A 15,381-nucleotide genomic window follows, 5' to 3' on the forward strand; every position below is an offset into this window, starting at 1 on the left:
TCCTGAAAGTACCCAAAGCTATAGCGTCGCCGATCGGTCTAGGTCTGTTCGAGAACCTCGTCGCCAACAGTCATCAGAGGTCGGAAACGGCACCGGGTCCGATTACCGACGTGCATCTGACGCGCTTGCGACGAGCCGAACGCTAACGAGTAGCGGCCTTAAACCATTCGGTATACCGTCGAGCGAGTCGACCGCGAACACGAGGGTCCGTAAACGAAAACGGCGCGAACCGCAGTCTACGGTCTCCACCTCGAGCCTTAAGCCGACGCCCAACGGATCGCGACGTCCTACAAGGAGAAAAGTGCACGCGTTCGTCGCCGGATCGACGTACGAAAGGCGCGCGCAACGCCGAAACGTCACGTGTCACGCGATCGCACGCCGCCTACTACGAGCCGCGAATGAATTTCTCCCTTCGACCTTTCGGGTTTCTCAGGTTTACCCCTAAACGGTTTCACGTACTCTTGAACTCTCTCTTCAAAGTGCTTTTCAACTTTCCCTCACGGTACTTGTTCGCTATCGGTCTCGTGGTTATATTTAGCCTTAGATGGAGTTTACCACCCGCTTAGGGCTGCACTCTCAAGCAACCCGACTCTAAGGAGAGATCCTCTCGCCGTCAGTCACGGTCGCTACGGGCCTGGCACCCTCTATGGGCTGTTGCCCCGTTCAAGATGGACTTGGACGCGCGACGTAACGTCGAGATAATGGACCCTCCCGAACACCACATTTCCCGGCGCCCGATGTCGGCCGCGGGATTCGGTGCTGGGCTAATCCCTGTTCGCTCGCAGCTACTAAGGGAATCCTAGTTAGTTTCTTTTCCTCCGCTTAGTAATATGCTTAAATTCAGCGGGTAGTCTCACCTGCTCTGAGGTCGCTAGTTTAATATGCGTGGCGCTCGTAATCATCATAATAATGAAGATTAGGAGCCAATACGAAATATAAAAGTTTAGAATGGAAAAGACGCGCCGTCGAAAAACGGTGTTTTCTCCCTCGTATTCGAGAGACAACGCACCTACGATCCGACGTCGATTAAAAACTAATTTTATCGGATACGACGATCGTATTAATGGTGCGCGCTACGTTTATCACAAAAACGTGCGAACGACCGTTTTAAACACGTCTCATCCCTTTCATATTCGTACGACCCGTACGAGAGAGTTAGGTCACACGTACGGGTCCGCTGTCACGTTTTAGAACGTCGCGATCGAATCGCGCTTATACGCTCAGCACGCTCAGACATTTCTCGTCGATCGCGAAGATCAAAGAAAATCCGAGCAGTCTTGAAATGAGATACGACCCTCAGCCAGGAGTGGTCCGGGTATGAGATCCCAGGACCGCAATGTGCGTTCGAAATGTCGATGTTCATGTGTCCTGCAGTTCACAAGTTGACGCGCAATTAGCTGCGTTCTTCATCGACCCACGAGCCAAGTGATCCACCGTTTAGGGTAATCTTTTTTTAAGTTAGGTTTTAAACGCATATCGAAACGTTTCTATTATAAGACGACGACGACGACGACGACGCGCGCTCACGTCATAGACAGCGCTTGCGCCCCTTTCGCAGCCGCCGTCGACTTTAAAACGCTCTTACGGTTTATTTTCGTCTTCTCCACTACACACAACGAGAGGAGCGGAGACAGACTACTCGAAATGGTGACGTTCGTTGTAAATTTTCGTCGTCTCACCTCGTACGACAACAAAAGAGCATACGCTGATCATAGTTTGGCAATATTTTCGTAAACTAAATCTCACCCTTTTGGAATGAAACAAACGAAGGGTGATAAGATTTTCGTAAACTAATCACATTACCGATCATCGTATATGTTCGTCGATATGAGGATCGAAACGTCGATTAGAAATATAATTGGCAAAATCGTTTTATTTTGCGCTCGATTTGTCCATTTATAACGAAATCCGTCGTAGGCCGACGATTATTACTCGTCGTCCTATATAACAACATCTTCATCGTATATATCTCCGCTTTCGGGCGTACATCTTTTAAAACCATATATTATAGGTACCCGAAAACAGCTACGTTGACGACGTCGAAATTCGATCGGAACTTCCGAACTTCGTAGATGGCTCTTTAACGTTCGACAATGATTTTTACAGACTTGTACGTTTACCTATTATATATATATATAGGCATAACAACACACTGTAATGATCCTTCCGCAGGTTCACCTACGGAAACCTTGTTACGACTTTTACTTCCTCTAAATGATCAAGTTTGGTCATCTTTTCCTACACATCGACGACGCCGAAACGCCATCGCGTGTCGATCCGAAGACCTCACTAAATCATTCAATCGGTAGTAGCGACGGGCGGTGTGTACAAAGGGCAGGGACGTAATCAACGCGAGCTTATGACTCGCGCTTACTGGGAATTCCTCGTTCATGGGGAACAATTGCAAGCCCCAATCCCTAGCACGAAGGAGGTTCAGCGGGTTACCCGGGCCGCTCGGCCAGGGAAGACACGCTGATTCCTTCAGTGTAGCGCGCGTGCGGCCCAGAACATCTAAGGGCATCACAGACCTGTTATTGCTCAATCTCGTGCGGCTAGAAGCCGCCTGTCCCTCTAAGAAGAATAGTTTGTACGCCGACAGTAAAAACCGCGCACGAACCGCGAAACCCGAAAGCAACGCGGCCGGCGGGCCTTTAGGATGTCAAAAAGCGCCTAGTTAGCAGGCTAGAGTCTCGTTCGTTATCGGAATTAACCAGACAAATCGCTCCACCAACTAAGAACGGCCATGCACCACCACCCACCGAATCAAGAAAGAGCTCTCAATCTGTCAATCCTTCCGGTGTCCGGGCCTGGTGAGGTTTCCCGTGTTGAGTCAAATTAAGCCGCAGGCTCCACTCCTGGTGGTGCCCTTCCGTCAATTCCTTTAAGTTTCAGCTTTGCAACCATACTTCCCCCGGAACCCAAAAGCTTTGGTTTCCCGGAAGCTGCCCGTCGAGTCATATTAGGGAACGTCGACGGATCGCTAGCTGGCATCGTTTAAGGTTAGAACTAGGGCGGTATCTGATCGCCTTCGAACCTCTAACTTTCGTTCTTGATCAATGAAAGCGTTTTTGGCAAATGCTTTCGCTTCTGTTCGTCTTGCGACGATCCAAGAATTTCACCTCTAACGTCGCAATACGAATGCCCCCATCCGTTCCTATTAATCATTACCTCGGGGTTCCGAAAACCAACAAAATAGAACCGAGGTCCTATTCCATTATTCCATGCATACAGTATTCAGGCGAAATTTTAGCCTGCTTTGAGCACTCTAATTTGTTCAAAGTAAACGTGCCGGCCCACCTCGACACTCAGTAAAGAGCACCGCGGCAGGATTGAGTTGGGCCGTCGTAACCACGACGCGCACAACACGCACGCCGAAACGCACGCGCGACGGCGACGCGACACGACTAAGCCCACCGGCAGGACGTCTCGCGAAAAACACGCCAGTTAACACCGCGAACGATGAACCGGCGGCGCGAGACACAAATTCGACTACGAGCTTTTTAACCGCAACAACTTTAATATACGCTATTGGAGCTGGAATTACCGCGGCTGCTGGCACCAGACTGGCCCTCCAATTGATCCTCGTTAAAGGGTTTAGAGTGTACTCATTCCGATTACGGGGCCTCGGATGAGTCCCGTATCGTTATTTTTCGTCACTACCTCCCCGTGCCGGGAGTGGGTAATTTGCGCGCCTGCTGCCTTCCTTGGATGTGGTAGCCGTTTCTCAGGCTCCCTCTCCGGAATCGAACCCTGATTCCCCGTTACCCGTTACGACCATGGTAGGCGCAGAACCTACCATCGACAGTTGATAAGGCAGACATTTGAAAGATGCGTCGCCGGTGCGAGACCGTGCGATCAGCTTAAAGTTATTCAGAGTCACCAAGTTGTACGATGACGAGCGCGAACCCGAAACCGATTGGTTTTGATCTAATAAAAGCACTCCTTCCATCTCTGGTCGGAGCTCTGTTTGCATGTATTAGCTCTAGAATTACCACAGTTATCCAAGTAATTGTGGGTACGATCTAAGGAACCATAACTGATTTAATGAGCCTTTCGCGGTTTCACCTTAATTCGGTATGTACTGAGACATGCATGGCTTAATCTTTGAGACAAGCATATGACTACTGGCAGGATCAACCAGGGAACTGTTCTTATTATTTTATCGACACGAAGCAGATAAAACAAATACAGACACAGTTTATTTTATAAGTTTGACTTATAAAGAAACGTGTGCGTAAGACGACGATATATAATATATATCGACGACTAATAAAAAGGAGGTGCATGATAGCGCGCCTAGACGACGGAAAAACCGGTCCGAGGCGCCACGCTCTTACATTTTAATATTAGTTGTCTAATAAAACAAAACGATATCATCATCTTAGACACATCTTTTGTTTTTTTTATACACAACCGATCGACTAGGCACCCAATTATCTCGATTATCGACGACGATCGTCGACTACGTCGAAAATTGGATGCCGCAAAATATCGTTCGGCGTTTATAAGACCTCGAAAAACATTCTCTCCGAACCCTTCGCTAGATAGAAATATATAAAGCGACAAGGAAACCTCGTACGAGAAACGTTTCGTGATTTTTTATTTTATTCTCGCTCGGAGAGCAGAGAGCTATCGCAAAATGTGTTGCTGTTTTATGAACGTTCCGATGAAAAACCGATACGTCCATAAAAATAATAATTCCAATCGCATATGAATCGTGGATCATCTTCTTCTAACGAAGCCGAATGTTCCCGCCGAATTCGCGATCTCGCAGTGATACCGTCGTCGTCGTCGTACGCTTCCCGATATATCGAAAAAAACCGACCAGGAAGAACAACGAAACGACGATACAAAATCGCGAGAGCGTTACGAATATATAATAACACGACGAAATACGCTTTTTATTTAGATAAATAAAAAAATACGGTTCGGATCTTATATATTAACATATAATATGTAATACCACCTTCGCTGATCAAAAGCCACTCGGTAAAAGTGTCACAGCGCCGGTCGACCCGACCCGTCGTATCCGTCTCTCGTATCGCCCCACGTAGAAGCGCACACGATTTAAGCGCGGGTCTCTCGCCAGCTATCGGAAATGTATGGGTGTTTTAGAACAGATCGTTTATACGGACGTTGCGCAAATTTTTCGTTTTTACGTCTGCCCGTTCTCGTTATTATCGGAATGTTCCGATGAATAAACTTTAGCTTTAGACAACGTGAACTTCTAAAGCAATAATTTTAACCTCTCGTGTTAATACGTCCTCAGGCCGTTTCTAGACTGCCGATCACGTTCTTTAAAAGTCGGAAAATTCCGATCCATAAAATTATGCTAGTAGAATGTAAAGATCCTTCATAGGATGGATACTGTCACATATCGATACGGCGATCGGAGTAAAACTGTTCTCACGTATTTCAGGACATTTTAGGTTGTTACGTCGGCCCGTTCGTTATTATCGGTATATACCTATGAATAAATGTTTTGCTTGTAGAACGTAAGATTCCAAAAGAATGATTCGCCGAAACGATGGTGCACCCTTACGATCGGATATTTGCCGCTTATTGGCCATTTTCTATAATTCATCCGTTAGATATCGTTTATCGACTACGGATAAGGTTTTCCGATATCAGAATGTTCCTAAGGATGATTCGAAAGTGATTTGAACGAAGAATTTGATAGAATGAATCCTTTATTTATCCATTGAGTACAGGGTACGGAGTGTCTGCGGGGTCAGCTAATATATTATATTTCTCTCTCGACGTAATGGTAACTCGAAGTCCGAACCGCGCTCATGAAGCTCGGTTTCAATCCAATCCATGTTGGTCGGTTCCTCGAGAGGAACGCCGTATCTTCGCGGTCGACCGCCTAATGAATCAGGTGGTAAAAGTCCAAGCCCAGCGCGGCAACGGCAGGCGCGTTCAACGTTTTAACTGCCAATTCTACGGTCATTCATCGGCCAACTGTAAAGCCACTCCGGCCTACATCAAGTCCCAAAGACAGAAATTCCCCGCCGAAATGCACCAACTGTTGAGAACCATACACCGCAAATTACTCGGGATGCAAGTGCCGACCTACTCCAAAAACAACCAAACCCAAAAGACCAATTCCTCCCCCCACTCATGTACGGGGAACTCAAGATAACAGTCGTCTGGCTGGTCTGGATTCCACTAGAACACGAACCCGATCTCCATTGGCGAAATACTCTTCGGAACATATTCAGATGACCAAGGAGATTTTCAGGCCATTTTCAACGCCATCAACCACACAGCTATTGGAAGAATTACTATCGGCCGGGATAATAGATGAGTTGGAACTTGGGCTTATTGCTCCAAGCGAACCAACTCACTACTCCTCCAATCGACCGACAATAATTGACTTTTTTATCTATCAAAATTCGAATCAAGCCTCTGACCTGCAAGTACTCCAAGATATCGATTCTGACCACAGGCCTATCCTCCTCACCCACCATCAGCGATTTTCCACTGAGTTCCACTGTCCCCAAGCAAGGTCAACCTAGTAAACGAAAAAAAAAGTATCTTCTCTTTGACGATCCTCATTATATTAGGACGATAGTTCCATTCTAAATTCTTGATTAATTACAGTTCCTATTTGTTCATTTCGAGACGTTCCCGTGATTAATACTTATCGTGTAGAAATTAGCCACAATCCACAATTAGCCACAGTTAGGAAAAATAAATTAATTATCATATAGTCATAAACGTAATAAAAATGAATACACATATTTTCGAAGTCACTCCAGAAATACTTTACCTTATTTTTAAATAACAATCTCGGGCCGTACCATTTTTACAAAACTTATTCTATATACTTACTATATAACAGATTATAATGATATAATATAATTCAATACAATAACTACAATATATATATATATATCTGAAAATTCTGTTTTTATAAAATGTCAGCTACTGTTTAACATTTCATTTTTTAAAATTTATATCCAATTGTGGTTCTGAAAAGAACCGATTTTGCAGGTAAGTAGTATATTGAAACACACATAGGTATGTGAATTAATTTACTTAGAACTGGTATATTTGGTGACTGCTTTGGTACCTTCGCTAACGGCGTGCTTAGCCAACTCACCGGGTAACAATAACCTAACGGCGGTTTGGATTTCTCTGCTCGTGATCGTTGATCTCTTATTGTAATGGGCGAGACGCGACGCTTCGGCGGCTATCCTTTCGAATATATCGTTCACGAAAGAATTCATGATCGACATGGCCTTGCTGGAGATACCCGTATCGGGATGAACCTGCTTTAAAACTTTGTATATGTAAATCGCATAGCTTTCCTTCCTCCTGCGCTTCTTTTTCTTGTCGCTCTTAGAGATATTTTTCTGGGCTTTTCCGGCTTTCTTGGCCGCCTTACCGCTTGTCTTCGGTGGCATTTCGAAATAAAAATCCCGACGTCTCACGTACCTCAAAGAGTACTTAACTAAAAAAATGCCTTTAATTCTAGAACTTATAACATTCGAAGGAACACTTCTAAGCCCCGCCCATAGCCCGAGTTAGAGTCTGATTGGTCGCGTATGATATAACGAGTTTGGCTCGCGGACAAAATTCCAGGCCGATCTGTAAGAAATTTCCAGTACCGTTTTTGATTTAAAGGTGAGCGGTATCTAACAACGATCGAGATTAACATGTCCGGACGTGGTAAAGGCGGAAAAGTGAAGGGAAAGGCGAAGTCTCGTTCCAATCGTGCGGGATTACAATTTCCTGTCGGTCGTATTCACCGACTTCTAAGGAAAGGAAATTATGCCGAACGCGTAGGGGCCGGTGCTCCCGTTTACTTAGCTGCCGTAATGGAATATCTGGCGGCCGAAGTTCTCGAGTTGGCGGGTAACGCCGCTAGAGACAACAAGAAAACAAGGATTATCCCTAGGCATTTACAATTGGCCATCAGAAACGACGAGGAATTGAATAAACTGTTATCTGGCGTTACTATTGCCCAGGGCGGCGTCTTGCCTAACATTCAAGCAGTATTATTGCCTAAAAAGACAGACAGCAAAACCAAATAGATAACGCAAACCGTTTAAAGTTTTGCATACGCCCTTTAATATCGGTCCTTTTCAGGGCCAACAAAATCGTATAAAAAAGAAGTTAGAATACGCGTTCTTATTAAAGAATAAATATTAACTAGAAAATTTATAAATAATCTGATCTGTACTGAATATTCCTTTATTACTGTTTTAGAGTATCGATCGATCGGTTCCCTAATTAGTTACGGCTCTATCTAGAAAATAATCATTTAAGTAATAATAAGATAATAAATAAATTATATAAATATTCTTTCTTTTATAAAGTTATATTGTGGTTCTGAAAAGAACCGTTTTTTTTCTATTAAAAAAATACGGTCTTGGACGAACGTATTTTTTAGGGAAGTCGTAGCACGTCCAGGAGTGTCGGGATATTTGTAATTTTCAACTCCGTGTCTTCTTGATCTGACGATGAAATGTGTCGCCTGTTTAATATATCGTCATACGTAGTAGAAATAGTTTTATTTCTTTTTCTTTGGTGATACTGGTTTTTTAGTTTTCGCACCTTCACCAGCGGCAACACGAACAGTTGAGGTCGTCGTCTTAGCACTTTTCGGTTTAGGCGCCTTGGGCTTTTTCGTAGGTCCGGCTTTATTAGATTTTTTCGCTTTGGAAGGCGATTTCGGGGATCTTGCGGCCGTGTTGCTTTTTGCTGCTTTCGAAGATGAACTATTAGCGGCGGCATTGGAAGCGGACGTAGTCGTGGCGGCGGTAGATTTCTTTCCTGTTTTCTTTTCGACGGCTTTTTTGGCAGAAGCTTTTTTCTCGGCCAAAGTTGCAGATTCACCTTTCTTACTTTTAGCTGTGGTTTTCTTAGTTGAGGCGGAGGCGGCGGTCGTCTTTTTTTCCGTTTTCTCTGAGGTTTTTTTGGCAGACGCTTTTTTACCACCGGCTGTCGTAGCTGTCGCGGCACCTCCTACTGGTTTTCGTTTATTTTTCTGTCCGGTTTTGGCAGTGGCCGTTTTTCTTTTCTTCGTACCTGCGGCTGTCGTACCTCCTGCTTTACGTGCCGAAGCCGCTAATTTAAATGATCCGGAAGCTCCTTTGCCCTTCGTTTGTACCAAAACACCCGAAGCGATCCACGTCTTTATATATTTCTTTATAAAGGGCGATAATTTGTCAGCATCCACTTTGTAATTGGCCGCTATGTATTTTTTAATAGCTCTGAAGGAAGTTCCGCCTTTCTCTTTCAATCCTTTAATTGCACTCGTTACCATATCAGCGATCGGAGGATGACTAACTTTCGATTTAGAACTCTTCGCCTTGCTCGAAGTGGATTTTTCTTTCTTCCCTCCTGCAGACGAACCTGCGCTACCGGCTGTAGCTGATGCGGCTCCCGTAGCCGACACCGAAGATGAATTCGACCCGGCCGGTGTGCCTGTTGACGATGCGTTAACAACGGCGGCGGAATTTCCTCCACTCCCTTGATTCGACGAAGGAGAAACCGCTTGTCCGCTAATATCGACGTCCGACATTCTGATATAATTTCTTAATTTTCTTATAAGAACGTTCTAATCACGATTCGTTTGACAAAGTTACGTACGTGCGTATGCTTCTCGTTCGCGTATTTTAACTGTCTGACGGTCGCTCTCATTTAATGCGTACCCTATATGATATGAGCCGAACGGAGGACTGAACGGTCGAGCGCGAACGACGTTCCATATTCCGGCTTCGTCGAAACGTTCATCGAGCTTGGAACCGTTTACTTATTTCTCATATTAAATACATAAATCCTTTAGAATATCATACGATTTATGTTCGAGGCGTTAAAAGATAAAACGTAGTAGAAGTAGCAAACTTTACCAATAAATTTTACGTTGACTATCGTCTTAGAAGGAAGCACAAAATCAAGCGTTGCTCTCGATTCCGTCGAAACTACCAATTTACATTCGAGTTATAGACTTTCGGTTATAACTATGAAAATATATCTTTTCAAATCTACGTCCCCCGATATATCGTCTTTTGATATAAATGCAATTCCGTACAGATCTAATGCTATTATTGGAGAAACGAGACATATTATTCCTAATTGATGCGGTACAGATTGTTCGTTGTCCAAAACGAATCTATATCGAAACGTACCGTTGTCGAATTAACTGTAAGAAAACAATGACATGAAAATTAACCGATCCTATACTAATATACTTCTTATTTAACGGTTTCTTAACACCATCCGAACTCTGGGTTACAATCGAACGTATCGGGTGAGCAACGATATCGAGACGTCTATAAGAATATCGTGTCAAACCCTTCTGTATCGATACAATGCTCATATATATTATAGTATATTTTGCTTCTTTAGTTGAAATCTGTTTTCATAAATAGTTATCTAAAGTCAATAAATACATGGAACGCGATCTCCATACATACGTGCGTAGAACTACCGTACCTTCTTTGAAATCTTAAGGATTCTCCAAGCTCATCGACGCGAAGTTTATCTCGGAGTATTTTCTCTCTAAAGGAAAACTATATTAAAGCTTCAACGAAGATTCGGTATTCGATTGTTCACCATCATTTACATTCTTGTCATTAACCTAACATTTATTATGAAATCTTATTTTAAACTTTATCTATCTTTTTATATTACGATCGTCTATTATAATGCAGTATATTTGTTACTTTACAAGTAAATCTTAGATGAAAGGAGCAGATATTTAATAAAATTTAACGTCATCTTAGTCCATTTTCGAATAATAAATTTCTTTTTTTATGCTAGTAAATTTGTGGCTCTGAAAAGAACCGTTGTTTTCTTTAGTTGAATAGATACGTTGTTCTGTTTTAATTGGTCAGCATATATAATACTTTATTTAACCGCCAAATCCGTATAGGGTTCGTCCTTGGCGTTTGAGGGCGTATACTACATCCATGGCAGTAACGGTTTTCCTTTTGGCGTGTTCGGTATAAGTGACGGCGTCTCTGATAACGTTTTCCAAAAATACTTTTAATACACCTCTGGTTTCTTCATAAATTAGACCGGATATACGTTTAACTCCACCCCGCCTAGCCAATCTTCTGATGGCGGGTTTCGTAATACCTTGGATATTATCACGAAGCACTTTACGATGCCGCTTAGCGCCTCCTTTTCCCAAACCTTTACCACCTTTACCTCTGCCCGTCATGATTTATTCAATTTAGTATTAAAAGAAAGCAAATTTATAATCGAATTGTGCAGCGTACACCTCGAATACTACGGGTAACTATTTCAATTTCAAATCCTACCATGGGTTTTGTTGAGTTCGAATCGGGTCCCGCCCACAGATGCTAGCCGGACCAATCAGAATATCTTCACACATTATTAAAAAGGGAGATTTCTTTGACACCTTCGATCAGTTTCCAAAAGTTCGTTGGTGCTTGCGCTTGTAATTCTTCCTACACGTTTGAAGTCAGACCCGTTTAGACGATGGCTCGTACCAAGCAAACTGCTCGAAAATCAACCGGAGGTAAGGCTCCCAGAAAACAATTGGCTACTAAAGCAGCCAGGAAAAGCGCTCCCGCTACCGGTGGTGTTAAAAAACCGCATCGTTACAGACCCGGTACGGTCGCTCTAAGAGAAATCCGACGCTATCAGAAGAGTACCGAATTATTGATTAGGAAATTGCCTTTCCAACGATTGGTTCGCGAAATCGCTCAGGATTTCAAGACCGATTTACGTTTCCAAAGTTCGGCAGTGATGGCTTTGCAAGAAGCTAGCGAGGCCTATTTGGTTGGTCTCTTTGAAGACACCAATTTGTGTGCGATCCATGCTAAACGAGTAACTATCATGCCTAAGGACATTCAATTAGCCAGACGCATTAGAGGCGAACGTGCATAAATGCTACGGCTGTCCTATATTAAGGTCGTTTTTTGTATTTATATGAAAAAAAAAAGGTTCTTCTCAGAACCACCAACTTCTATTAGAAAAAAGAGACATTGATATTTTTTCCGTTTATATGACGCTTTAGTTATAATATTTGTGAATTGAATTTAGAATATTATGCTCACAAATATATTGTGAATATTGAGGAATCCTTAGTAATAAGGTGTGAACACCTGCTGGATTGACTTGAAGTTTATATCACGATAAGAAAGGGGTATCACATATACTGTTATTATGTTACCGTAAAGGAATGAATATATAAAATAAAATATTTTTTTCTGGATATTTTAACATTTTTATGAACGATTACTATATTTTAATTTATTTGACTTCGTATATATCCTATCTTCTTAACAATAGTTTATTTCTTTTTTTCTTCTTTAAACATTTTGGGGCTCTGAAAAGAGCCGTTTTCCACCCTTCATATTATTATGATCACCTTCAAAATAATATATTTCGTTTACTTAGAACTGGTATATTTAGTGACAGCTTTGGTACCTTCGCTAACGGCATGCTTAGCCAATTCACCGGGTAACAATAACCTAACGGCGGTTTGGATTTCTCTGCTCGTGATGGTCGATCTTTTATTGTAATGGGCGAGGCGCGACGCTTCGGCGGCTATCCTTTCGAATATATCGTTCACGAAAGAATTCATAATCGACATGGCCTTGCTGGAAATACCCGTATCGGGATGAACCTGCTTTAAAACTTTGTATATGTAAATCGCGTAGCTTTCCTTCCTCCTACGCTTCTTTTTCTTATCGCTCTTAGAAATGTTTTTCTGGGCTTTTCCAGCCTTTTTTGCCGCTTTACCGCTTGTCTTCGGTGGCATTTTAAACGAATGAGATTCGCGACCTACCCATACAGCAAAAGATAAAAGACTAAACCGAAATATACCTATAGTCGTTTAATTATTTGATAAATGACGCTACACTTCTAAGCTCCGCCCATTCTTGGCGTTATGTCGTAGAAAGCTCTGATTGGTCGAGTAGGAAACGTACTAGTGTTTTGAGAAGTTGCCGAATAAAAGCTATTCGCTGGACAGTTCACTGCCAGTTGTTCATTCGTTGTCGAAAGGACGTGAGCGTTGTCGCCATTAGTTTTTCGGTTATTTTTAGTTTAAAAAAGTTAGCAATACAATGTCTGGACGTGGTAAGGGTGGAAAAGTGAAGGGAAAGGCGAAATCTCGTTCCAACCGAGCGGGATTACAATTTCCTGTTGGCCGTATTCACCGGCTTTTAAGGAAAGGAAATTATGCCGAACGCGTAGGGGCCGGTGCTCCCGTCTACTTAGCTGCCGTAATGGAATATTTGGCGGCCGAAGTTCTCGAGTTGGCAGGTAACGCCGCTAGAGACAACAAGAAAACAAGGATTATCCCTAGGCATTTACAATTGGCCATCAGAAATGACGAAGAACTGAACAAACTCCTCTCCGGTGTTACTATAGCCCAGGGCGGCGTTCTACCAAACATCCAGGCCGTATTGTTACCGAAAAAAACAGATAGTAAAACCAAATAAGTTACATGAGCCTTAGGGTTTTTGTGTCGTACAAAAACCTTTTAACTATCGGTCCTTTTCAGGACCACCAAAATAATAAAACAAAAAAAGAAACTTAAAATTAAAACTCATATTATGACTTGCACTTACTAATTATTTAAAATATTCTAATAAACAGTTTAAGTACTTTAAAGATTGTTTTTTGGGTGTGTAAGATAAATTAAGAGACATTCCAATACCAATAATTATCGTTTTATTAAACAACAATTAAGTCGAAATAATATGAAGGATTTATTTCTAGCGGTTCTCCTTTAGTAAAATCGAACCGTATTATAACATCGCGCCTTGTATATAATCTATGTAATTAACGATGAATTTAAGGGGCGGTCTATTTATTAAGTATAGAGTTTTGGAATCCAAACCCTCAAATAATTAGGGCCAGTTATACTTAAATTATTATTTTAAATAAAATTATGATGATTGTAATGATTGAAAGATTATCCTTAAATCCTAATAGAGCTTCCGTTTTTTAAATATCGATAAATTTGTGGTTCTGAAAAGAACCGTTGTTTAATTTTTCTAAAATTAATTTTGAGGGTCACATTTCACGTTAGTTCGCGAATAAAATGTGACTTAACCTCCAAACCCGTATAATGTACGTCCTTGACGTTTCAAGGCGTATACTACATCCATTGCGGTAACGGTTTTTCTTTTGGCGTGTTCGGTATATGTAACGGCATCTCTGATGACGTTTTCCAAAAACACTTTTAAAACACCTCTGGTCTCTTCGTAAATCAGACCAGATATACGTTTTACGCCGCCTCGTCTAGCCAATCTTCTAATGGCGGGCTTCGTAATACCTTGGATATTATCACGAAGCACTTTACGATGCCGCTTGGCTCCTCCTTTTCCCAAACCTTTACCACCTTTACCTCTGCCGGTCATCTTTTATCGAACCTAATACAAAAAAAATAAATGATCTCGAATAAGTAGCGCGCTCACAACACGAGTGCTACGGACAACTGTTGTCGATTACATTCAATCAGCCCGGTTTTGTAGACTTAGGATTGAGTTCCGCCCACTGGCACAAAACGGACCAATCAGATTAGATAACATGTTATAAAAAGGACTCTCTGATTTTATGACCGAATCAGTCCGAAAGGGGTCGCCGTCGTTTGCGTTTGTTAATTTTTCTCATTACCTCTATTTTAAAAATATGGCTCGTACCAAGCAAACTGCGCGAAAATCAACAGGAGGTAAAGCTCCTAGGAAACAATTGGCTACCAAAGCGGCCAGGAAAAGCGCTCCAGCTACCGGTGGCGTTAAGAAACCACATCGCTACCGACCTGGGACGGTCGCTTTGCGGGAGATTCGTCGTTATCAAAAGAGCACCGAATTATTGATTAGGAAATTACCTTTTCAACGATTGGTTCGCGAAATCGCTCAAGATTTCAAGACCGATTTACGTTTTCAAAGTTCGGCGGTGATGGCTTTACAAGAGGCCAGCGAAGCTTATTTAGTTGGCCTTTTTGAGGATACTAATTTATGTGCGATACATGCAAAGCGAGTAACCATCATGCCCAAGGATATTCAGCTAGCCAGACGTATCAGAGGCGAACGTGCCTAAACTTTATTTTCTATCATTTATAATACTCTACTTATATTCGTATTTTGCAACAAAAAAAAACGGTTCTTTTCAGAACCACCTAAATTTAATCAAAGAAAAAGAAGATAATTCAATTAATATTCTTTTATCGATATTTATATAAACCACTAAAAGAGTTATGGATTTTTATCTCAGAGTTATATTCGACTACATGTTAGTAATTAATAACAGTCGGTGTACTTATACGCATTGTTTTTAAAAACTAAAGAAAAAATAATGTAATCACTAATAACCAAAGAATAATAATATACTGTTGATAACAAAATTTGTATTTCAATATTGGATACTACAGCTGTATAATATATA

General features: G+C 42.1%; 2 non-coding genes and 1 pseudogene across 2 annotated transcripts; all 3 read right to left on the reverse strand.

Moving 5' to 3' along the window:
- Positions 1-871, reverse strand: part of LOC143205976 (uncharacterized) — a 3,157-nt pseudogene extending 2,286 nt beyond the window's left edge.
- A 419-nt stretch (positions 872-1,290) lies between these two features.
- Positions 1,291-1,445, reverse strand: LOC143205973 (5.8S ribosomal RNA). The gene has a single exon (XR_013008028.1). It is a non-coding gene; the product is annotated as a 5.8S ribosomal RNA (ribosomal RNA).
- Positions 1,446-2,155: 710 nt separating this feature from the next.
- On the reverse strand, positions 2,156-4,144 carry LOC143205968 (small subunit ribosomal RNA). Its single transcript, XR_013008023.1, has one exon. It is a non-coding gene; the product is annotated as a small subunit ribosomal RNA (ribosomal RNA).
- Positions 4,145-15,381: the final 11,237 nt, after the last annotated feature.

The sequence above is a fragment of the Rhynchophorus ferrugineus genome, unplaced genomic scaffold, assembly GCF_030347505.1.
Source record: "Rhynchophorus ferrugineus isolate W39M unplaced genomic scaffold, kcgeb_rfMv2 rfM324, whole genome shotgun sequence".
Taxonomy (NCBI): Eukaryota; Metazoa; Arthropoda; class Insecta; order Coleoptera; family Curculionidae; genus Rhynchophorus; species Rhynchophorus ferrugineus.